Source organism: Myodes glareolus, chromosome 4, assembly GCF_982192425.1.
Source record: "Myodes glareolus chromosome 4, mMyoGla1.1, whole genome shotgun sequence".
Classification (NCBI taxonomy): domain Eukaryota; kingdom Metazoa; phylum Chordata; class Mammalia; order Rodentia; family Cricetidae; genus Myodes; species Myodes glareolus.
Genome location: NC_142029.1, coordinates 37,622,382 through 37,647,632, shown reverse-complemented (window position 1 = coordinate 37,647,632; position 25,251 = coordinate 37,622,382). Strand labels below are relative to the sequence as shown.

The window sequence follows — 25,251 nt, the reverse complement described above, 5'->3', positions numbered from 1 at the left end:
AGTAACCACTGTCTACTGCAAGATGCAGTTTCTCTGACCAAGGCAAATGGCAGCAGCAATCAATGGCCGTACCCAAATGTTTAGAGGGCAATCACAGTCACCGAGCAAAACAACAAATTTCCCACTAGCTCTGTGACTTCCTTAGCTACAGAGTTTTTCCTCTTTGCTTACAGTACCAAATATGGGTTCCTTCTTGTAGTGTGAGCTTTAAATACAGTCGGAAAGTATTTGGTTGCACCCATAACCATCATGCCAAGTGCACAAGCAGGTACATCTTAGCAAGACTGCTGGTAATCCAGAATTCTACCTGCCAGACATTGATGTCTATTGTAGTCATGAATTCACAGCACAAGATGAGTTGAGATTCCAGAAAGGAGGAGAGAGGGGCTCCTAAGTGCCACTCCTAGCTAATCAACAGCTGCTGGCAGGCTGGCCGGCCGGCCATGCTCTGGCTCACCTTCCTGCATTTGTGTGCACTCAGGCCTTACTACTTGGTTTCAGAGGGTTGTGCAGAAAAAGAAGAGGCCATGAAGGTCAGAGGGAGACATGTCCGGTGGCTCAGGAGCAGGAGATGGAAATTGAGGAGAACATTATTGTAACTTGTTGTATACATGTATAAAATTGTCAAGAAATAAATAAAATATTCTATAAGCCAGCCAGCATTCTGGCATGGAGGGGAAAGGAGCTCACTAGTCCGTAACCTTGGTGGAGGAGCCATTATCAGCTGATGGTTTCCGGGAGAGGGAGAGTCAGTTTTCTTTAAGGGTATGACTGTGCTCCAGTGAGCGACTCTTCACTGGTGAGTACATGGAAAACGTAGATTGGATTTATTAGGCTATATATGCAAAAGAGGGCATTGTGAAGGGTAGAAGGTTAGGAGTGAACCTGGGAGGAGTTGGGAGTCGGAGTTTGGGTTATGGTTAAAATAAACTATTCATATATGAAGTTTTTAAAGAATTAATTAAAATATGAATATAATAACTTTTATATAAAAATTCTAATAAAAAAGACGCCGCCATGCTTATCCCGGTGCGCGGCTTCACCTGCAGGAAGATTGTCGGCAGCAAATGGTAAGCCTACCTGGGTCCGCTGCAGGCAGAGTACACCAAGGGGGATACGCTGGATGTCTGGGCCTGAAGCGCTACTGCTGCTGCTGCCCACGCTAGCACACGAGGACCTAAGGACAAACTGCTAAACTATGCTCCCCTAGAGAAGTGACTGCTGGAGCTCAGCCTCCTCCTCTCCTGGCCCTGGGCAGTCTATGATGCTGAATTCAAGCTGAGATGTTGGGGAGGGGGATGGTGTCTGGCTGTGGCCCTGTTTCTAGGTCCCCTCACCCCTGAAGGAAGGGTTCAATAAAGATCTTTGCAGACTCCCACACACAAAAAAAAGATTTTTCTAATAAAAAATCTTTCTTCTGAGTATGTCTTTTTCTATATCTCTATACATTCAAGATGTTCCCTGCTTTTAAATTACTTGGATAGGACTCAAGGCATGGCTCACTGGGTAGAGGTGTTTTCTGCCAACCCTGAAAGCATGTGTGGGCACACACACACATATGCACAATAAATAAATGTAACCTTTCATTTATTTATTTACTTACTTTGGGTTTTTTGTTGTTTTGGTTTGGTTTGGTTTTGGTTTTTCAAAACAGGATTTCTCTGTGTAGCTTTGGAGCCTGTCCCGGAACTCGCTCCGTAGACCAGGCTGGCCTCAAACTCACAGAGATCCACCTGCCTCTGCCTCCTGAGTGTTGTGATTAAAGGCGTGCGCATTTATTCGTTTTGATACAGAGTGTCACTACATAGCTCTGGCTGGCCTGGACCTCTGTGTAGACCAGATTGATCAGGAACTCACAGAGATCTACCTGCCTCTACATTTCTTTTTTTTTTATTATTGATTTTTTGAGGTCTACATTTTTTTCCCTGCTCCCCTCCCTGCCTCTCCCCTCCCCTTCAACCCTCTCCCAAGGTTCCCATGCTCCCAATTTACTCGGGAGATCTTGTATTTTTCTACTACCCATGTAGATTAGATCTATGAAAGTCTCTCTTAGGGTCCTCATCGTTGTCCAAGTTCTCTGGAATTGTAATTTGTGGGCTGATTTTCTTTGCTTTATATTTAAAAACCACTTATGAGTGAGAACATGTGATAATTGTCTTTCTGCTGCCTCTACATTTCAAGAGCTAGGGTTAAAGATTTTAACTACAATATCCAACAAGTATATTTTTTCAAAATATATTTATTTTATGTGTATGGATATTTCACCTGCATATATGTTTGTGTACCATGTACAGGGCTGGTACAGAAGTCAGAAGTGGGTGCCAGATTAACTGGAGTTACAGATGGTTGTGAGTCTTTTGGAAAAGTAGCCAGTTCTCTTTACCCATGAGCCATCTGTCTAGCCCCTATAAACATAATTTTCAAGAATAGTCTTTAGGGTTAAGTGTGGTGGAGCATGCATTTAACCTCAAACTTCGGAGGCAAATATCCATAGATTCAAGGGCAGCCTGGTTTACATAGGAAGTTCCTGGACAGCCAGAGCTTGATAGAGAGACCCTGTTTCAGAGCTGCCTCTACCCCACCCCGCACCCCAAATCCTTAAGGCTGTTGTAGGATTTTTCTTAGTCACCTTGACGATCATCATCTGTGCCTTATCCAGCTGTAAAACTTCCAAGAATTTACATCTGTGACTGAGTTAGCCCTATGTGGTGATTCAGGCCTGTAGGAGCTCCACTCTGGAGATTGAGATAGAATTGCTGTGAGCTCAAGTCAGTCTGGGCTCCATGGTGAGCCTGAAGCCAGCTTGAGGTTCCAAGACCATGCTTCAAAAGACAAATGAGAGTCAACCAACAGTCTTTACCCCAGGGAGAACTCAACCCCACAATCCCTGGCTTAGGAGGCCAGTGCCTTATCCATTAGGCTACTGGGGCAGTGGTGGTGCACACCTTGAATCCCAGCACTCAGGAGACAGAGGCAAATGGATCTCTGTGAGTTTGAGGCCAGCCTGGTCAACAAGAGCTAGTTCCAGGATAGCTAGGCTGTTACACGGAGAAACCCTGTCTACCAACATCCTACAGCATGTCTCGTTTCTTGTTTTGATCCCTAAACTGCCCTCTCTAGTGGGCTGGATAGATGGCTCAGTGATGAAGAGCAGTTACTACTCTTGGAGAGGACCTGAGATGAGTCCCAGCACCATGTCAGGTAGCCCACAATTATCGGCAACTCCAGCTCCTGGGGTATCTAACACCTCTGACCTTCGTGGGCACCTGCATTCGTGCACACATACCCACACTCAGACACACACACATACACATTATTAAATAGAATGTTTAGAAAAAGAGATAAACTGCCCTTCCTAACTCCCATTTCACTGGCTGCTTTGACAGCAGTTCATGATAACCCTTTAACATTCAACTCAGACACTCAAACTAGAAATTCCAGCTGTTTTTCACAGCTGATGAAAGTTTCCCGCTTTATCATTTCAACCCATCTATTCCAAACAATAGCATCCAGGAGCGAAGCAGGCGTATCGTGCTGTGTGTGCGCTGCTCTGTGCGCTAGCCCAGCAGCTCACCTCCCCTTCCCAGGCTCCTCGCTGCCACACCCTGCAGGGCAGGCGTGCTGCACAAGCCAGCTCTCTCGCCTCTTTGCCTTTGCGATGGCTCTTTGACCTAGATCAGAATGTCCCCATCCAAGACTCAGATCCATTGTCAGTCTCTCAGGACCACTTCTGGGCTCCATCAATTCTGTATTTTTAACGCACCTCTGTGTTTTTTCTTCTTTGCTGAAACCGCTTCTGTGTCCTGATTAGTACTCCGAAAGCCCGAGCAGTCGGAGCAAACAATCCACCACTTGCTTTCCGTGCCAGCTTTGCCATGTGACACTGAACCGGTGTTTAGCTAGCGAGCAAATAACTGAGAGTCTACAAACCAATGTCACACAAGTGTCACCCAGCAAAGCTGTATATTTTTTTACTTTTTATTTTTTACTTCATTGTGTTCTTTCTTTTTGTTTCATTTTGTTTTTTGTTTGTTTTGAGACAGGATCTCCTTGTATTTCCCAGTTTAGCTTTGAACCCTTGGCCACCCGAGTGCCGGGATTTCCAGCATATACCACCATAGTCAGTATCATTATTTTAAAGGTTAGTGCAGGGAAAGGAAGAAAAAAAGTTTAGTGAGCTCCGTGACGGCTGAGGCCCGGAGACAGGGGACTTTGATCCGGAAGTTCCTGCAGAGGCTCTGCCAATCTCCAGCAAGACAAATGCTGAGAGCAGCTTCCACTGAAAGACGCTGGCTGCCTGTAACTACAACTGGCGTTTGTGTTGCCTGTCAACGCAAACACCAGAACAGAGGCAGATACTGAATCTTCAAGGAATGATTGATTCAGACAGCCAGCAATCCAAGAAGCAGCAGTTTCACACACTGAGAAACAGGCCACCTTATACCTCATCTCCAGCCAGCAAGTTTGGGGGAGTAGAGGGGGGACGGGACAAAGGTAGGCAGCCAAGCACTGGAGAACTCGGTCTTGCCCTCTCGCCAGGTGGTCAGTCTTGTCCCTGAGAGTCACACTGTCGACGCAGCTCTCCTTATCTCCTCCTGGTCCCCTTCTTTATCTCTCCCTGGTCGTCCCTCTGCACAGCTGGGCTTGGCCACATCCAAAGATGCCAAGTTTGATTAGTATCTGCTGGCTTCTGGCCTGCATTCCTTCCAGCATTTAGGTTAGGGATTAACTCAGAGCCAGCTAATCACAGCAGTGTGTGTGTGAGCGCATCCTCCCTACACCGTGGAGTGCAAAAGTGCCCTGCATATTCCCCTAAACAAGTGTCACCCTCACTTGTACCCACATGAAAGCATGACGTGCCTACCTTCCTATCTGCCCTCATCTCTGCCTCTGGAGCCACCTTGGGTTTCAGGGACAGCAGGAACTGGCAGAGCACCTCTGGATTCCACTCCAGATGAAGGCAACCGACTAGGAGAGTGAGGTCACACCCTGGAGCAGAAAGTCTTCTTTTGAAAACCCGCTTGTTCCTCTGAGCCACAAGAACTGCTTCGGACCAGTTTGCAGGCCCAGAGCTAAGTCAGTCACCAGAGAACACATCGGAACCCGGATGCTCTAATTCTGCACACCACTTGCCTTTTGCGCTGATTTGTCTTCTAGTTCAGCCTAAAGTTTTGATCAACAACACGAAGACAAAGCGTGGGGTCGCTAAACCCCTTCATCACCTCAGTGTGAGCACATTGAACAAATCTCTTTCTACCATTAGGTTGCCTCTTTAGTTGACATATCAGGACAGATGAACTGAAGCTAACTTATTGGGGCTGCTCAGTCTAAAATAAACTCCAAGACTGTTTACACCCATTCAGTACTGGGCATTTTTTAAAATATTTATTTATTAAGTATATAGTGCTCTGCCTGCATATGTCTCTGCAGGCCAGAAGAAGGTACCAGATCTCATTACAGATGGTTGTGAGTCACCATGTGGTTGCTGGGAATTGAACTCAGGATCTTTGGAAGAGCAGCCAGTGCTCTTAACAGCTGAGCCATCTCTCCAGCCCCCTAGTACTGGGCATATTAATGGTACATTTTATCGTATGTGAATTCATCTTCTGCACATCCATTTAGCCATATCACAATCACTTCCCCACTAACTACTCATCCCATGGCCTCAGAACTATGTTCAGTCTGCCCCCAACCTTTGCTGACATATTCTTTGTAAACTACATTTTATTAATTATTTGAAATTTTCCTATGTCTTTTGATCAAATTTACCTCCTACTCCTCCACCTAATTCCTCCCAGATCCATCCCCACCTCCCTACTCCCTCTTTTCTCTTTTTCAAGATTTATTTAAACCAGAACAATGGTAGGACACACCTTTAAACCCAGCACTCAGGAGGTAAAGGCGGGCAGATCTCTGTGAGTTCGAGGTCAGCCTGCTCTACAAAAGCTAGTTCCAGGACAGCTAGGGCTGTCACACAAAGAAACCTTGTCTCGAAAAATGAAACAAAACAACAACAACAACAAAAAAAGATTTATTTACTTTTACGTGTAAGGTCTTTTACCTGCATGCATGTTTATGAAGTACTTCTGGGCTTGGCTCCTGCAGAAACCAGGGAAAGACTTCAGATTTCCTTTTTTTAAATTTATTCACTTATTATGTATACAGTATTCTGTCTGTGTGTATGCCTGCAGGCCAGCTTAAACATTTTTGGGCTTAAGGAAGGGTTATACCCCAGAGTGGCACTTTCTAGCCCAGGTTGGCCTTGAACTCAATATGTAGCTGAGCAGTGTCTTGAGTATTATTTCTTTATCATTTGCCTTACCTTTCAAGTACTGGGATTACAGATGTGTACCATGGTGCCTTGTCGTAGTGTTTGTGTGTGTGTGTGTGTGTGTGTGTGTGTGTGTGTGTGTGTGCGTGCGCGAAATGCTCTAACGGTGAGCTACATTCTTGCTCTGGGCTTCCCTTTCAATTCTAGAACAGGCAGCACATCATAGTTTGGTGAACTAAACAGAGAAGGTTGCTTTTATAGACTAAGAAAGGCTGAAAAGGGGCTGGACGGTGGTGGCACACGCCTTTAATCCCAACACTCAGGAGGCAGAGGCAGGTGGATCTCTGTGAGTTCGAGGCCAGGATGGTCTACAAGAGATAGTTCCAGGACAGGCCTGAAAACTACAGAGAAACCCTGTCTCAAAAAAAAAAAAAAGAAAAAGAAAAAAAAAAAAAAGAAAAGAGAAAAAAAGAAAGGCTGAAAAGGGCAAAAGAAGAAGAAAGAGTAGCTTACCCCAATAATTCCAGATCCGGAATCTGAGAATAGAGGGTTATCATGAGTTCATAGTCTAGCGCCACTACTCAGTGAGCTCCCAGATAATCTAAGCTATAGAGTAAGACTCTGACTCAATAAAGTAGTTTTTTTAAAAAAAAAAAAAAGATGAAAAGTAAGAAGGCTGAAGAAATTGGTCAGTGGCTAAGAGCCCCAGAGGACCCAGGTTTAAGTCCTAGCACTGACATGGTGGCTCACAGTCATTTGTAACTCCAGTTCCAGGGCCTGATGCTGCCTTCTGGACTGCAGCACCAGGCATGCATGTGATGCAAATATACTCATACGGGCAAAACACTCACACACATGAAATAAAATAAACCTCTAGGCAATGGTGGCACACACCTGTAGTCCCAGAGGAGGCAGAGGCAGGCAAATCTAGGTGAGTTCAAGGGCAGTCTGCTCTACAAATCAAGTTCCAGGACAGTCAGAACTGTTACACAGGGAGACCCTGTCTAGAATAAAAACAAAAACAAACAAACAAAAAAAGATTTATCCAGGGCAAGAGAGATGGCTCAGTGATTAAGAGCACTGACTGCTCTTCCAGAGGACCTGGGTTCAAGTCCTAGCACCCACATGGCAGCTAACAACTGTCTGTAACTCCAAGATCTGACATCCTCACATGGACATGTAACAAAACACCAATGCAAATAAAAATTAAAAATTAAAAAAATCTAATCAATGATTAAAAAAAGATTTATCTGTTTTATTTTATTTTGAAAAAGGATCTCCTTATGTAGACCTGGGTGGCCTGGGACTCTCTATTTAAAGCAGACTGGCTTTGAACTCACAGAGATCCACCTGCCACTGCCTACTTCCAAGTGCTGAGATTAGAGGCGTGTGCAGCCACACCCTGTTTATTTTTGCTTTATGTGCAGATGTGTCTGGATGTATGTATGTATGTTACATGTGTGCCAGTGTCCTAGAAGTCCTGAAGGAGGCTGCAGATACCCTGGACCTGGAGTTAGACCTGTGGTCCTGATGTGGGCCTCGGAACCACACCTGAACCCTCTGCAAGAGCAGCAAGTACTTCTTAACTGTTGACCAGTTCTCTCCACCCCCTAAAGTTACTTTCATTGTGACTAGGGATTTTATAATTAGGAGATGAATTAGCATTAGGATCCCTCTTTTGTGTGTGTAGGAAAGCCCAAGGAACGTTGACATTTTCCGGTTTGGAAAAATGAGCAACAGTCTGTATTATCTCTGTATGTGTATGCATGTACATAGCCCAAGCTGGGCTCAAGATTCTGATCCTCCTGCCTCCACCTTCCCACTGCTGGGACTCCAGGTGTGGACCACCACACCTGCTCAGGCTGTTATGACCTTCATCCTGATTTCCTGATTCCGCAAAGATCAGATAAACAGCTCAGTTTTGGTTGTGTAACCTGGAAGTGTATTATGAATGACCCCATCCCGACTTCTAGTCTAGTCTGTGATGTCACTTGGAGTAAAACGGCAGCTTCCTATAGTGTTTATCTAAATGAGCGCTACTCTCCCTCGAGCACCACAGGGATTCAAGAAAGGCAAAGACCAAAGAAGAGGAGTATGAACCAAAAGGTCAGGCTTCGTGGTTCACACCTCTAGTCCCAGCACTCGGAAGGCAGCAATGGGTGGATCTCTGTGATTTCAAAATCAGCCCCATCTAAATAGGAAGTTTCAGGCCAGCCATGAATGTACAGGGAGACCTTGTCTCAATACAATAATAATAATAATAACAACAACAACAATAATAATAAAAACCAAACGTGAGCCAAGCCTCATGGTGCAGACTTGTAAATCTCACCTAATTGGGAAGCTGAAAGAAGCTCCAAATTCAAGGCCAACATGGAAGAATTAATGAGATCCTAGCATGAATGAAACCCTCTGTTTAATCTCCTGTATGGAGACAGAAGAAGAGGGAAAGGGAGAGAGAAGGGGGGAGGGAGGAGGGAGGAGGATGGGTGGAAGAGAAGGAAGGGACAGACTCACTCTGTCTTAGCTTCTGATTTATTTCTCACAAATACCTACAAACAGTCTAGCCCTGCTGGAGTTCAGTTTCGCATAGCCTCCTACCATGTCGTCAGCAAGTGCCTACGTATCTTCAAAGCCTGACGTGATGCAGTGCGTGTCTCAATAGCATGCCCGCCACTGCAGCCAGGAAGCAAGGGCGGACACCAGACCCAAGGCCCCTTATTTTCAGCTGAAGTTGTATGATGCAGGCTGAGCAGACCCAGAAGAGGAGAGGTTTTCCTGTCTGACATTTTAACCTCCAAACACGTGATCTTTGACTATAGGCTAATCATTCCCCAAAATGTGCCTGTCATCTTTTCTTCTTAGATTAGGATCTTCAACTGCACATGCTCAAACATGTCCCCCAACCTGGAGTACTTTTCTACCTGAATAAGATCAAAAATCTCTGCACTTCCTCCGTTAGGAGAGGACGTTACTTTGGGAGGAACTCCTGTGCTCTCCTTGCACACCGCAGGAAATCTTCCTCCACTCGTTGAAGTCTTGGTTGTGTTTCTTTTGTTTGTTGGACTCACCAAGATATGATCTACTACATTTAGCTCCAGTACGTGCTTCAAAAGAATTCAGCTAGAGAGCTGCAGCCACTAGAGACGGACGGAGTAGGAATTCCATGAGTTGGCAACCGATGCATCTGATGGGCAGGGAGAATTCTCTTGTTCTCTCTGCTTTACCCTGGGGTGGAGGAGGGCATACTTATGGTACGGACTCTATTTAGCTCATTGACTGATTGGAACTTAAAAAAAAAAGATTTTTATTATTTTTAATTACACGTATGTGTGTATATCTGCATGAATATGTACACTCACACACGAGTGTGGGTACCCTCGGAAGCCAGAAGCCTTGGATCCCCTCGTGCTGGAGTTACACCACCTGACGTGTCTGGAAAGAGAAAGAATGGAGGGAGGTCTCTAAGAACCTCTTGATGGCTGGGGACCTGGAGAACTCCTTCTTCCCAAGGCTTTAGAACTTGTCAGTCCACATTCTTTCCTTTTGTTTTAGGCAAGGTCTCACCAAGTAGCCCAGACTAGGACTGTGAGGCTGAAATCCCAACTTCTGGTTTCTGGCTCTGGCGTGCAGGATGGACAGGGGCCACTGTCAGATCCAGGGCATAACATTTTTCTGATGTCAGGTCTCATTCATGTCAGAACAAATGAAAGCGATGATCAAAAAGACAAGACCGTCCTCAGGCTAACAAGCTACAGGTCCCTAGGTGGAGCTATAAACTACCCCTTAATTAACATTCTTGCTAACTATTCTTTTCCGAGAACAAATTTTGAAGTCACTCGCACTGCTAATCACACGGCAGCAAAAACCTAGTCCTAAAACTTAATTTTTTCTCACAGTTCCACGTGGGCTCACAGTTCTGCTTAGTCAGTTTTCAGCTGTATCTTCATCAGTGTTTAGCTGCCACAGGAACCATAATTTTATAAGGCCATCACCAAAGTCAGACACAGTGACCCCCTCTGTAATCCTAGTCATTGCAAGGCAGGGGCAGACTCACTTCAAGTCTGAGGTCAGAAAGACCACTTCCTCTCCCTTTCTCTTTCTCTCTCTCTCTCTCTCTCTCTCTCTCTCTCTCTCTCTCTCTCTCTCACACACACACACACACACACACACACAAAGAAAATAAAGATCCCATTACATAACTTTATTTTGTTTTCTTTTTTTGTTCGGTTGAGACAGGGTCTCATTATATAGCCCTGGCTGTCCCAGAACTCACCATGTAGATCAGGTTGGCTTCAACCTCACAGAGACCTACCTACCTGTGTCTGCCTCCTGAGTGCTGGGATTCAAGGCGTGCACCACCACCGCCTGGCGTATTGTAATTTTGAATCATAATGTTTGGAAATTATATTATAATCACATTTTACTCTCTCTTTTCCTCCCTTCCACCCACTCCCTGGACACTCCTTTGCTGTCTCTCAAGTTCATGGCCTCTTTTTCTTTATGATCTCAGGGCTGACCACTAAGTATTAGATGACCAATTAGTGGACTCTTTAGGGGATAAACGACTTCTCCCACTCTCAGCATCCACCCCCTCCTCAGTTGCCCTGTGGCTCTTTGTCTCGAGTCGAGGTCCAACAATCTTTCCCCATTTCCACATTATTGATGTCATCGTTGTTGGGGTCTTGTTGAGGTGCCATGTTAATGAGACTTTTGGGGTGTAGCTTCCATGGCATTTCTAGGAGATGCCATCTTGAAACAAACCTCCTGATTTTCTGGCTCTTACAATCTTTCTGCCCCCTCTTCTGCAATGATCCCTAAGCCTTAGGCGCAAGAATTCTGTTGTGAATTATCAACTGAAACTGGGCACCACGTAATCTCGTCTCTGCATTTTGATAGGTTAGGTTGTAGTTTTCTGTTTTCATCTGGTGCAAAGAGAAGTTGCTTTGATGAGGGGTGAGAATTACACTTATCTGTAAATATAAGGATAAATATTTAGGCTGTGTGGGGAGGGGTGCACACCCTTAATCCCAGCATTTAGAAAGCAGAAGCAGGCAGATGTCTGTGAGTTTGAGGCCAGCCTGGTAAAGAGAGCAAGTTCCAGGACAGCCAAGGCTTCACAGAGAAACCCTGTCATTCCCCTACCCCACCCCACCCCATAAAAGAAGAAAGAAAGAAGAAACTGCTTTAACTGCTTTTTTAATTCTGGTGTATGCAGTGTGTGTATGTGTGTGTGTCTGTGTGTGTCTGTGTGTTTCTATGTGTGTCTGTGTGTGTATATGTTTCTATATGTGTGTGTTGGTGTAGGTGCCAGAGGAAGGTGTTAGGTGTCCTCCTCTACCACTCCAACTTAGTCCTTTGAGGCAGATCTCTCCCTGAACCTGGAGATAATGTGTTTTTCTTCTCATTTCCTTTTTTCTCTCTCTCTCTCTTTCTTTTTTCTTTTATTTCTTTCTTGTTTTTTGTTTTGTTTTGTTTTTGTTTTGGTTTTGGTTTTTGTTTTTCAAGACAGGGTTTCTCTGGAGCTTTGGAGCCTGTCCTGGTAACTAGCCCTTGTAGACCAGGCTAACCTTGAACTCACAGAGATCCACCTGTCTCTGCCTCCTGAGTGCTGGGATTAAAGGCATGTGCCACCACCACCACCCTGGTTTTTTTTTTCCTTTTTTCCTTCCTTCCTTCCTCCCTCTCTCCCTCCCTCTGTCTCTCTCTCTGTCTCTCTCTCTCTCTGTCTCTCTCTCTCTCTCTCTCTCTCTCTCTCCCTTTCTTTTTCTTTCTATTTTTATAGACAGGGTTTCTATGTGTAACAGCCCTAGCTGTCCTGGAACTCACTCTGTAGACCAGACTAGCCTCAAACTCACAGAGATCCTTCTGCCTCTTCCTCCAGAGTGCTAGACACCACCATCTGGCCAATGTGTTTTCAACTAGAGGTGGCCAGCAAGCCCTAGCAAGCCTCCTGTCTCTGCCCCCAACAGATTTGGGGTTACCAGAATGTGCCAGACCATCGTGACTTGCCACATGGATACTGGGAGTTAGGTCTTCACCATTGGGCAGCAAGCACTCTTTAACACCAGGCCCCATGAATAGCTTTCATTAAAATTCAAATCCCAGCAATTGGGAGGGAAAGGCAGGCAGATCTCTGTAAGTTCGAGACCAGCCTGGTCTACAAAGTGAGTTTCAGGATAGCCAGGACTGTTACTCAGAGGAAACCTGTTTCCAAAAAACAAAACAAACAAACAATAAATAAGAAAGAAAGCAGGCCGAGTAAGCCACGGAGAACAGGCCAGTAAGCAGAGCTCCTCCGTGGCTTCTGTTTCTAGTTTCTGCCTTGAGTTCCTGCTTTGGACTGAGATCCAGGTTACGTAAACTAAACAAACCCTTTATGCAGCTGCTTTGTTCCCGGCCTTTCCATAGCAACAGAGAACGAACTAGGACACACGTGAAGCCGATACACACACGAGGAGGTCGGGACAACTTGGTGGGGTTCTCGCCCCCCATCTTTGCCTGTGTCCTAGGGATCAAACGCGGGTTGTCAGACTTTCACAGCAAAGTCCTTTTACCCAGTTGAGCCATCTGCTCAGACTGTTTTCATTTACTTAGAAGAAGATCTCTTTTAGCACGGGCTAACCCGGAAGTGCTCTGAAGACCAAGGCTGGTGTGGTATTACCGAATTACCGATCCTCCAACCGCCACCACCCACAGCGCTATGATTGCAAGCCTTTGATATGTGACACCACCCAGATAGATTTAAATTTTGGATTTAAATTGAAATTGAGTCTTAGAATATAGCAGCTAGGATCTGTAAATACACCGGCCCCGGGCGTCACCCTCACTGGCTGTTTGCAGAGGTCATCTGCTTTTTTGCTGTTGCTTTATCAGACAGGATCTTCCTGTGAAGTCCAGGCTGGCCCAGTTTCTGCCCCTCAACGCTGGGATTACAGACTTGTGCTACTATGCCTGGCTTCACTGTTGGGTTTTTGTGGGGGAGAAAGTAAATTGGGGTGCAGGTACTGAGGGCTGAACCCGGGGTCTTAAATATGCTACACAAATATTCTGCCAGTCATTCGAGACTTTTTTTCATAAATGTTTCTGAGTATATAATAAGAAGTCTCTAATATTTTTGCAAATTTTTTGTAAATCTAAAATTATTATGAAATATCTTTTTGTTACTCGACTATTTCTGATTTCTTTGGCAGTGTGGGGAGGACAGGTGGCAGTGGGTCCAGCTTCTTTCTCTAATAATGTGGAAGCCCCGAGAAATCCCACCATCTTTAAAAAAAGGGGGGAGGTGAGTAAAAACAGGGCCTTTCTATTATATAACTCTGGCTTTCCTGGAATTCAGTTTGTAAACCAGGCTGGCTTCCAGCTCACAGAGATCAACCTATTTCTGCCTCCTGAGTGCTGGGATTAAAGGTCACCACACGGGACCTCTGCCATCTTTTTATTAGTGGAATTAACAGTATAGCCACTAGGAAGTTACTTCAAGAAACTACCCGAAGTATAAAACTGAGAATCAATATCAGTTTCCACACAAAAGTCAGTTTTAATTTTATTTGTTTGTTTGTTTATGGGTTTTTTTCAAGACAGGTTTTCTGTGTGTAGCCCTGCCTGTCCTGGAACTCACTTTGTAGACTAGACTGGCCTCAAACTCAGAAAGATGTGCCTGTCTCTGCCTCTCAAGTGCTGGGATTAGAGGTGTGCGCCACCACCACCCAGCTGATTTTATTTATTGATACCAAAGTTGCATTTTTAGATTGATATTAAAGATAATACAGGGCTGGGGAGTAGTAGAGTACACCTTTAAGCTCAGCACTCTGGAGGCAGGTAGATCTCTGTGAGTTCGAGGCCAGCCTGGTCTACAGATGGAGTTCCAGAACAACCAGCACGGCACAGAGAAACCCTGTCTCAAAACAAAAAAAGATAAAACAGGAAGCTGGTTGTGAGGGTGAATGCCTTCAATCCCAGTACTTGGGAGGCAGAGACTGCCGGTCTGCATTTCTAGTCGCAGGCCATTCAGAGCTACATAGTGAGACCCTGTCTCACAAACGGATAAATAAAATAATAAAATAAAAGAGGGCTGTAGAGGGAGCTTCATTGGAAGAATCCTTATCTAGCATGCTTGAAGCTGTGGGTTTGATCTCTGGCACTGTATATAACTGAGTGTGGTGGTACTTGCCAGTAATTCCAGCACATGGGAGGCAGAAGTACAAGGACCATGAATTCAAGGTTTTCTTTTGGTACATAGCTGAGGTCAATCTGGACTACATGAGACCCTGTCCTATATATATGTATATATATATATATATATATATATATATATATATATATACACGCATATATACATGCATAAGTGCAGAAGTAAATAGGGTGTAGACGTGTAGAAGTAGCTCAGTTGGCGCTTGCCCTGCACGAAACTGTGGACTTGACTCCCACCACTGCACAACAGTTGGAGGTGAGAGGATCAGTTCAAGATCATCTCTGACTGGTCCACACTTTCTCTATACACCCACTGGCCTTAACTCAGAGATCCCCATCTCTGCTTCCTGAACACTGGGTTAAAGGTGTCTACCACCAAACCCAGTTTAGCAGAAATTCTGTCTCCTAAATTTACAGATTTTAGGTTATATGAGACTTGGATATTTTGGCCATCGTTGACCCTAAGCATTTGACAAATTCTCTTTTTATAAACTTTAAATATTACCAATAGAGCAGGGGGTGGCTTTAAACTCATAAACATTCACCTGCCTTTCTCTCCCTAACACTTGTTTTATTTTGTTTTTGAGATCACATCTCAAGTAGCCTGGGTGGCTTTGAATTCTCTCTGTAGCCCAGGATGACCTTGATTTCCTGATCCTCTTGCCTCTATTCTTTTCTTTTTTAATTTTTGAGTTTTATTTTTATGTGTACAGGTGTTTTGTCTACATATGTGTGTGTGTGTGTGTGTGTGTGTGTATGTGCACCATATGTTTGCGTAGTGCCCCTGTAGGCCGGAAGAAGGCATTGGATTCCCTTGGTACTAAAGTTGCATGTGCTAGGAACTGGACCCTGGCCCTCTGCAAGAGCAGCAAGTGCTCTTAACCACTGAAGCTCTCTCTCCAGCTCCCTGCCCCCACTCTTGAGTGCTGAGATTACAAGCATGTACCACCAACTTTATTTTTATTTGTTTAATTTTGTTTATTTATATATGTATATGTATGTTCATCACATGCATTCAGTACCTGAAGAGACAAGAGGAGGGTATTAAATCTCCTGAAACTCATAGGTGGTTGTGAGCTGCCATGTGGGTGCTGGGAACTGAACCCATGCTCTCTTCAAGCAAGTGCTCAGAACCATTGTCTTTCCAGCCCCTATTTATTTACTCTTGTAGTACCAGGGAATGAGCCGGGGCCTTCCACATGCTAGGCAAGTACTGTGCCACTAAACTATATCTTGTCTTCTTCTACTTTTATTTTTTTTTATTTGTATCTTTTTATTTAATTTATTTATTTTAAGGTTTCTGAGACAGGGATGCACTCTGTAGTCCAAGCTGGCCTTAAATTTGTGGTCTTTTGAACTCAGCATCTCAAGTAACTAGGATTAGGAAAGGAGCCACTAGAGGTGAAGCAGAGCCCAGTTTGTAACTGGAAAGCTACAGCCGCTGCTTGGGGAATCATGTCTACCTGCCACGGAAAAGTTGAGTTTACTCAACAGTGTATGAATACCTTGTACCAACAGGAAGCATTTTAGGCTTTTCTGTGTGGGGACACTTCGTGGGCAGCAACCCTGCTGATGTTACTAAAAAGGCTGCAGAATGAGTAAGCACAGAGCCCATTCTGAAGGTCCTAACGACTTGACTTTCTTCCCCTCCCTTCCCCTGCCCTCCCCTCCTCTTCTTTCTCCTTCAAAGTCTCAGGTAGCTCAATCTGGCCTTGAATTTACAGGTAACCAAGGACAGCCTTGGACTCCTAAGCCTCCCTCACCTATTTCCCAAGTGCTTGGATTACACAGGTATGTTCTCTCACTTGGTTGAGAATTTCATTTTCATTACGAGTTGCTTCCTTGAGGACACTTAAGTTTCTGTTCCTGGATATTATAATTTTTGAAGTTCAGTCTCCAGTGTCTACACTCCTGATTATGTTCCATCATGGTTCTTTTTTAAAACTTATTTATTTAATGTACATTGGTGTGTATGCCTACATGTATGAGGGTGTCAGGTTTTGGAGTTACAGACAGTTGTGAGCTGCCATGTGGGTGTTGGGAATTGAACCCAGGTCCTCTGGATGAAGGGCCAGTGCTCTTAACATCTGAGCCATCTCTCCGGTCCCCCATGATTCTTATTCTAAAGACTAACATCAAGGTGGGTGTTGGAGTTGGAGAGATAGCTCATCACATCACGTAAAGAGCGCTTTCCATGGGTCTTTGGTGGCATACAGCTTTAATCCCAGCACTCGGTAGGCAGAGGCAGGTGAATCTCTGTGAGTTTGAGGTCAGCCTAGTCTACAAGAGCTAGTTCCAGGACAGGCTCCAAAGCTACGGAGAAACTCTGTATCAAAAAAACAAAAACCAAAAGAGTGCTTGCCATGTAAGCATAAGGACTAGAGTTCAAATACCTAGAACCTAAGCACACACTCACATAAAAGTAAAAATAAAGCCAGGCATGATGTATAGCCCTGAAGAAGCCAAGGCAAGAGGATTACTCCAGCACCAACACGCGGCCTCATTTCTACCAGACAGGGTGCTTACAGATGCAGGGGAAGCAGAAGCTCAAGGTCATCTCCAGCTACGTGGTTTGTTTGAGGACAGCTTGGGCTGCATGAGACCCCACCTCAAAAAATTAAAATTAGCTGAGCGTGGTGGCACACACCTTTAATGCCAGCACTGGAGAGACAGAGGCAGGCGGACCTCTGAGTTAGAGACCAACCTGGTCTACAGAATGAGTTCCAGGACAGTCAAAGATACATAGAGAAAACCCTGTCTCAGAAAACAAACAAAACAAAACAAAAAGTTTAAATTAATAATAGAAAAAAAAAGAAAGGAAAGAGAGGAATGGGGGAGGGAAAAGAATATCTACAATTGGAGTGCAAATAGATTGGCAGGAGTGTGTGGCGAACTTCGCATTGCCTCAAATCTGCTTCTTCCAGTTCATCAGCTTCCTGCCTAGAGACAGAGAACCGACGGGAGCAGGAGTGGATTATGCCAAGCATGGTGCTGTACCCTGTACCCTGTAATCTCCATACCTGGTAGGCAGAGGCAGGAGGACCACGGTTCAGGTTAACCTGGACTACTTTACTTAGTTGAACCCTGTTGCAAAAAAAAACAAACAGAAAGGGAGATCAATGTGGGTGAGAGTCTGTTCCTGCTGTGTACTTGCCTCTGTACTTGTGGATTTTGCTGCCTGATCTCCTGACTCATGTTTGCAAAGACCAAATAATTTAGAGTGAGCAGTTCAGGACTGGGGATGCAGCTGAGCTGTGGGGTGCATGTTGAGCATGCCCACGTTCCTGGGTGCTATCTATAAGAAGGAGAAAGTGAAAAACTGATTCCTGGCTTCAGGAGAAACCTGGTTCCTTGATTACTATATATCGGTGAATCAATCCCACACCAATTATGTTTTAAGGGGTTATTTATTTTGGGGGGTAAAACTTACATACACCATAAACCGTTAGGAAGGGAGTCTAGTCGCTGGAGCAGGAGCCTGGAGCAGGAGCCGGGAGCAAGCACCGGAACCAAGAGCCGGAACCAAGAGAGCCTGATCCGGATCTGCTTCTCTTTTTAAAAGAGAAATATACCACGCCCCAGTGGGCTGGTATTTTAGCAGCTATTGGCTGATGGAGCGGAAGTCGCTCCCCGCTGCACTGTGGGCTCGTATTTTAATGACTATTGGTTGAGGCAGCGGAAGTTACTCCTACAACAACTATATATATAGTTATATATAACTATATATATATATATATAGGCCTGGTGACCCCTACCTGAGCTTCAGCCACAGCATCTTCCAACTCCTTTCCCCTGCACAGCTCCTCCATCCCCAGGAACAGATCATACTGGAACGTCCCAGTGCCCGATTCTCTCCTGTAGAGGCTCTTTTTTTTCCCAGAGCATTTTGGATTAAGCCCAGTGTGGGGGTTTGAAGGCCATGTAGTTCACTGCCACCCCATTCCTATCCCCCTCTGATGGTATTCAGAAATAAAGCAATGAAAGACAGAAGTCTTAGAAGTTGGATGATGGCTGTATTACATATTTTGTTAATTTCAGTGTTGAGGACAAAACCTAGGGTCTTGTAGTTGTTAGACAAGCCCTCTACTCCTGAGTGACACACCCAGCTCTTTTACTTATTCGTTCTGTTTTGAGACAGGGTTTCATGTAGTCCAGGCTGGCCTAAAACTCACCATGTAACTCAGGCTTGCCTTGACCTCCTGAGCTTACTGCCTTTACTTCTCAGTGCTGGGATTCCAGGCTTGTACCTCTGTGTTCACTTATCTTTGAAAGAAAAGTACATGTGTTTTCTTGAGGGCTTCTTCCATTTTTCATCCCCACACCCATATGAGGCCCAGCTGCCCTCCAAAGGCTGTCACTGGCAGTATCTTTCCGAAGACTTGTAAGGGACTCGATGATTTCATCATCTCCATTTGTGAAAGATTTCCACGAGATAGAGAGATCTGGTTCTGTTGTTGTTTGCTTGTTTTTCTGTCATCTGTTTAAGACATAGTTCTTTTCCTTTCTTGTTCTTCGTTTCTCCTAAGCCATCCCCACCGAGCCCCTGTGCCCTCCATATAGTCGGCTACTTTGCTCTCCTGCTCTCAGTATTTTCCTGCCTTTCTGTTTGTCTTTTTTTGTTTTGGGCAGCCTGGTGTCTAGGAAGTTCTCCATAACACGTGTGAATTCCACTGATCGGAAATGAGTCTTTTGCCGTGCCTGGCAAGTGCATAGCCATTATTTTTCCATGACCTGTGAAATAGATCAAAGAATTTAAGAATATTCCCGCTACAGTGTTCACTGTTCTTCTGAGACCAAAACCTGCCAATGAAGTGACCATGAGAACCAGTACTTCACAGTGATTTAGGGGGAATTTTTTTCACATATGCGCTGTTCAAGTTTGCTTTCAATTGCTGTAATAAAGACCATGACCAAAGCCAGGCATGGTGGCACACACACACCTTTAATTCTAGCACCCTGAAGGCAAAGTCAGGCAGATCTCTGTGAGTTTCAGGCCAGCCTGGTTTACAAAGTTAGTTCCAGTCCAACCAGTTACATGGAGAAATTCTGTCTCGAAAAACAAAACAAAAGCGAATAGAAAAGGCCATGACCAAAAATAATTTGGTGGGGAAATAGTTTGTTTGACCCACCTACTCCAATTGTAGGCCATCACTGAGGGAAGTCAGGAGAGGAACTGAGGCAGAGGCAATGGAGGAATGCTTCTTACTGGCTTGTTTCCCATGGGTTACTCGGTTTGCTTTTTTATACCACATGGCACCATCTGCCCAGAGGGGGCAATGCCCACAGCGGGCTGGGCCCTCCCCCATTTATTACTAAGAAAATGCCCACAAAGACTTACCTATAGGCCAATCTGATCTGATGGTGACATTTTCTCAGTTAGGGTTTCCCTTTCCCAGAGAACTCTACCTGTTGAAAAAACAACAACCAACCAAACACACACACACACACACACACACACACACACAAACACTGCACAACCTTTGTGTGGACGTCAGAGGATCACCGGACCACTTGTGGGAATGGTTCTCTTCTTCCCCTGTGCGCTTCCCAGGAGCGAACTCGGGTTATCAGGTTTGCCAAGTGCCTTAACCTGCTGAGCCATCTCGCCAAGCCCCCTTTTTATCTATTTCTGAGTGTGGCCCAGGCTGGCCTCAAACTCTCCATAACCAAAGATGACTTTGAACTTTTAGCCTTATCACTCCTGAGTCCCCGGATTACAGACACCTGACACCACATCAGGTTGCTTTTCTTTTTGTTCCTCTCTTCTCTGTGTTGGTTGGTTGGTTGGTTGGTTTTGTGACAGGGCCTCTTTCTGTAGTCCTGGCTGGCTTCAAACACACACAGATCTTCCTCCTCTGTCTCCAAGTGCTGGGATTAAAGGTGAGGTCTTGCCTCGTTGTTCTGGATGACCTTGACTTCTTGGACTCTCCTACCTCAGCCTACCGAAGAGGAACACAGACACGTGCAACACCCCCAGTTCTAGAAGACATATTTGAAATCTTTACTCTTTTGTCTTCTGAAATCCTAGGACAGGGAGCTTTGCTCTGCAATCTTGAGAGCACTGGGCAAACCACTTAGTCATCTTGATACTTTTTCTTGCATATAAAGTTAGCTATTTTCAGTGGATGCAGCTGATCATTTATTATTCTAGCCCATAAACAGTCAGCAAAAGCTGCTATCAGTTGACTGAAATTAAGTCAATTAAGGAAAGGAGGCAATAATGTGTGACAGTTGTCAGTACAGGTTATTTATCCGCCGTGGCTCACAGGTGACAGAAAGAGAAACTGATGTGGGAGGGAGCAGTACCTTTTATTTTTTGGCTGGTTGGTTTGGGGTTTTGTTTATTATTTATTTCCTTCTGTTTTTACATGTTGCTGTGTTTTAGACAGGGTCTTACTATGTCGTCCTGGCTGGGCCTGGAACTCACTATATAGAGCAGGCTGGCCTCAGATTCACAGAGATCTATCCACTCTTGCTTTTTGAATGCTGGTATTAAATGTGTGCACCATGCTTGATCCGGTTCTGTTCTTGTAGCCAGGCTGACTTAAAATGCAATGTAAACCTTTTGCATTAGGATCCTGAGGATTAGGATCCTGACTGAGCTCTACGACCATCGTAGGGGTATGCCGTCATACCCAGCTTGTCAGTGGTCTTAAAAATATTTATTTATGGGCTGGAGAGATGGCTCAGAGGTTAAGAGCATTGCCGGCTCTTCCAAAGGTCCTGAGTTCAATTCCCGGCAACCACATGGTGGCTCACAGCCATCTATAGTGAGATCTGGTGCCCTCGTCTGGCCAGCAAGCATACAGACAGACAGAACACTGTATACATAATAAATAAACAAATAAATAAATAGATATTTTTTTTAAAAAAAATATCTATTTATTTACTTATTCATTATTTTATGTGTATAAGTTTTTGCTTGTGTGTGTGTCTGTGCACTACATGCATGCCTGGTGACTGTGGAGGCCAGAAGAGACGCTTCAAATTGGAGTCATAGTAAGTTGTGAGCCACCCTGTGGGTGCTGGAAATTAAATCCTGTCCTCTAGAAGAGCAGCTAGTTTGTCTCTCCATATTTTCAAATAGAATAACTGAACTGAAAGCCCCTCTCTTGACTATCAATTTCCGGATCATACAGAATCATTTGTCTGCAATGCCATTTCAATAAATTCTGCATACTTATTGGGAATACTTTTTTTAAATTAAACTAATGTTACCTTTGACACTTCTCATCAATATCTACTTCTTGTTTCTATATTTTCAGTACTGAAGATTAAATATCAAGATTCTTCTTAAATACTAGATTTGGTATGACTTTGTACCTCATCCAAAACCTCTTGTCAGCAGTCTTTAAGAACGTGATGATGAGTGAGGTAACCCAGACACAGAAAGACAATTATCACATGTACTCACTGTGGTTTTTAAACATAAAGCAAAGAAAACCCAGCCTACAAACCACAATCCCAGAGACCTTAGACAACAATAAGGACACTAAGAGAGACTCACATAGATCTAATCTACATGGGAAGTAGAAAAAGACAAGATCTCCTAATTGGGAGCATGGGGACCTTGGGAGAGGGCTGAAAGGGGGAGGGGAAAGGCAGGGAGGAGAGCAGAGAAAAATGTAGAACTCAATAAAAGACCAATAAATAAATAAAAAAAGAGAACGTGATGATCTCCTAATTCTTTGTTGTTGCTGTTTGAGGGCGTGGGGCTCTCCATCGCCCTGCCCTGGGTGTCCTAGAACTCACTAGGTAGACGGGTATTGTTGGGTCCAGGGGGGTCGCACAAAGATGAGAACACCACCAAGTCTAATAAACCAGAAGCAAACTTTATTCCAGAAACCAGATCCTAGGAAAACCAGAAGCAAACTTAAAAATAAAAAATAAAAATAAAACACCGCGGGGCACAGAAGCTTATCAGCTAGCTGAGACCACAGCCAGAAGTGGTGTTTGTTAGGCTGTGGCAAACGGCTGGTTTTTGAACCTACTTTTTATAGCAGGGGCACCAGTCATTATCCCTGAACAAAAGAATTTTACAACCTTGCCCCTGACCCTTGGGTTGGTCAGCGGAGACCCTAAAGAGGGGAGTGAGTGCTAGTGTCCATGAGTAATTAGGCAGCCATCATGAAATATGTTTTAGGAGAGACTACAACGAAAGTCACTAATTGCAAGAAAACATATATCTTTAGCAATTCGTCAGAAAGGGGGCTGCTTGTAACACTAGAAGGTTAATAAATTAGGATTCTTGGACTGAGAACTTAGAAGAAAAGTCTTTCATATTATTTTTAGGTAAATTTTCAAATATTGACTGCCATACTTTACAACCTTCATTATCAGAGCTCATTAACTAAACCTTCTTTTATTTATCCACTGTCTCCTGGTATCCCCAAGTACAAACTGAGGTCATGCCTCTCCTCTGGTAGTGCCAGTTTCCCATAACAGAGACAGTGTCTGAGTCAGAGGTCACATATCTCTGTCTCCTAAGGGTTAAACTCAGTTCACACCTACTGTTTGTTAAGGACAGTCAAGACACTACCCTCAGTTTACAGGGAGATGCTCTGGCCTTGTAATAAAACAGTCAGTTGTAAATAGCTAACGTTTCCCAGGCATCCGAGAAAGTAATCCCTGTGAAGATTGATCTGTGATCTGCTGAGAAAGTTGTTGATAGTTTACTTAGGTTTACAGCTTTATGTGTCCTTCTTCCTACATCCTAAACTTCTACCTTCTAATCTTTAGTGTCTATATTTTTATTTCTATATTTTTATTCTTGTCTTCAGACCCTTCAGTATGAACTCTGAACTCATAGCAATCCTCCTGCCTCTGCCTCCCGAGTGCTGGGATTAAAGGTGTGCGCCACCAGCGCCTGGCAGGATCCCTGATTCTCTGAGGCTGTGTTATTAGAAAAAGATGCTCTAAGAGCATAGCCACACTAATACACAGCTGGGACCTGGGTTTCTGGTATTATGTGTGCGAGGTTTGGGCTGTTTTAAACCAAGTCTGGAAAGTTCCCTTGGCAGCAGGGAAAGCTTGCTAATTGATATAAGGAAGCAGATAGCACTAGAAAGACAGTGGCAACTAAAAAGATGTCATACTTAGAAAGAAAAAGATAAAGGACATTTAGTCACCAAGAGCACAAGTATGTGACAAGATTTTAGAAGTAAGGGTAACTGGTTGTTTTTTTGTTTTTGTTTGTGTTTTGTCTTGGTTTTTCAACCAATGGCATGCCCCTCCTATAATCCTAGAACTCAGGATCCTAATGCAGCTTTGGAGTCTGTCCTGAAACTCTCTCTGTAGACCAGGCCAGCCTCAAACTCACAGAGATCCTCCTGTATCTGCCTCCCGAGTGCTGGGATTAAAGGTGTGCGCCCCCACTGCCTGGCAAGGGTAACTGTTATGTTATGTTTCTTCTAAAAAAAAAAAACAAAAAACAAAAAACGTGTAATTTCTGGTTGGTGGTAGTACACACCTTTAGTCCCAGCAGACACAGAGGCCTGATCTACAGAGTGAGTTCCAGGACAGCCTAAGGATACATAAAAGGACACTAACTCAAAACAACAACAAAAACGTTTTATTTAATATCTAACTTTGAAAATCTGTCCTGGAACTCTGTAGACCAGGCTGGCCTCAAACTCAGAGATTCACCAGCCTCTGCTTCCAGAGTGCTGGGATTACAGGTATATGCCACCATACCCGGTTAAATTTTACTGTTTGTTTGTTTGTTTTTGTTTTTCTGAGAGTTTCTTTGTGTAGCCCTGGTTGTTCTGGAACTCACTCTGTATACCAGGCTGGCCTTGAACACACAGAGATCTGCCAGTCTCTGCTTCCCAAGTGCTGGAATTAAAGTTGTGCAACACCACTACCAGGTCAGGCTAAACTTTTCAAATTTTTTCCCCCAAGACAGGGTTTCTCTGTAGCTTTGGAGTCTGTCCTGGAATTAGTTCTTATAGACCAGGACTAGCTCTTGTAGACAAGGTTGGCCTCTAACTCACAGAGATCCACCTGCCTCTATCTCCCGAGTGCTGGGATTAAAGGCACGCGCCACCACCACCCAGTTTAAACTTTGCAGCATTTAAAATATGGCACATGCTGTGGTTTGAATGTTAATGCTCACCCCCAGTTTCATATATTGGAGCCTAATAACCGTGTACTGTTAGTAAAAGGTGGAACATTTGAGAAGTTATTAAGTCTTAATGGGGTCTACTCTGATGATGAAGGTTCATGCCTATTGGGCGGCTGTCCTCAGCCACTGTGACAAAAATGCCAAGGTACATTTATTTATTTACTTTTCAGAAAGACTGTTTCAAGAGGACTATTTATAAATTACTGAGCCCAAGGCATTTTGTTATAGCAACCAGAGCAGACCGAAAATTAAGCTAAGTCTGAGATATAACTTAATGACAGAACTTAAAATAACTTAATACTTGCCTTGTATGCTTAAGGCCCTATAGGTTTGCTGGTGCATATCTGTAATCTCAGTATTTAGAACAAAGCAGTTTCAAGTTCGTGCTCCACATTGAGACCCTGTATAAGGAGAGCAGGCACATAGAGAGAGCTTTCCAATATGTTTTCCTGGGACTGAGTGCACAGGATTTTAGCATAGGGGTATAGCCTGTGCTTTGGATGCAGAAGGCCTTGAGTTCAATTTCTAGTTCTAAAAGAAACAAAATAATTGTTATGCACTTGCTCCAAGCCAGGGGCTGAGCTAAGAGTTTTCTTCTTTTTTTCAAATACCTATTTTTATTTAATGTGTATGGATGTTTTATCTGTGTACCATATGTGTGCAA

The 25,251-nt window shown here is 44.2% G+C and overlaps 1 pseudogene; it reads left to right on the top strand.

The window, feature by feature from the left end:
* The first annotated feature begins 1,017 nt into the window (after nucleotides 1-1,017).
* Nucleotides 1,018-1,218, top strand: LOC125401402 (DNA-directed RNA polymerases I, II, and III subunit RPABC5 pseudogene; annotated as a pseudogene).
* The last annotated feature ends 24,033 nt before the right edge of the window (nucleotides 1,219-25,251 follow it).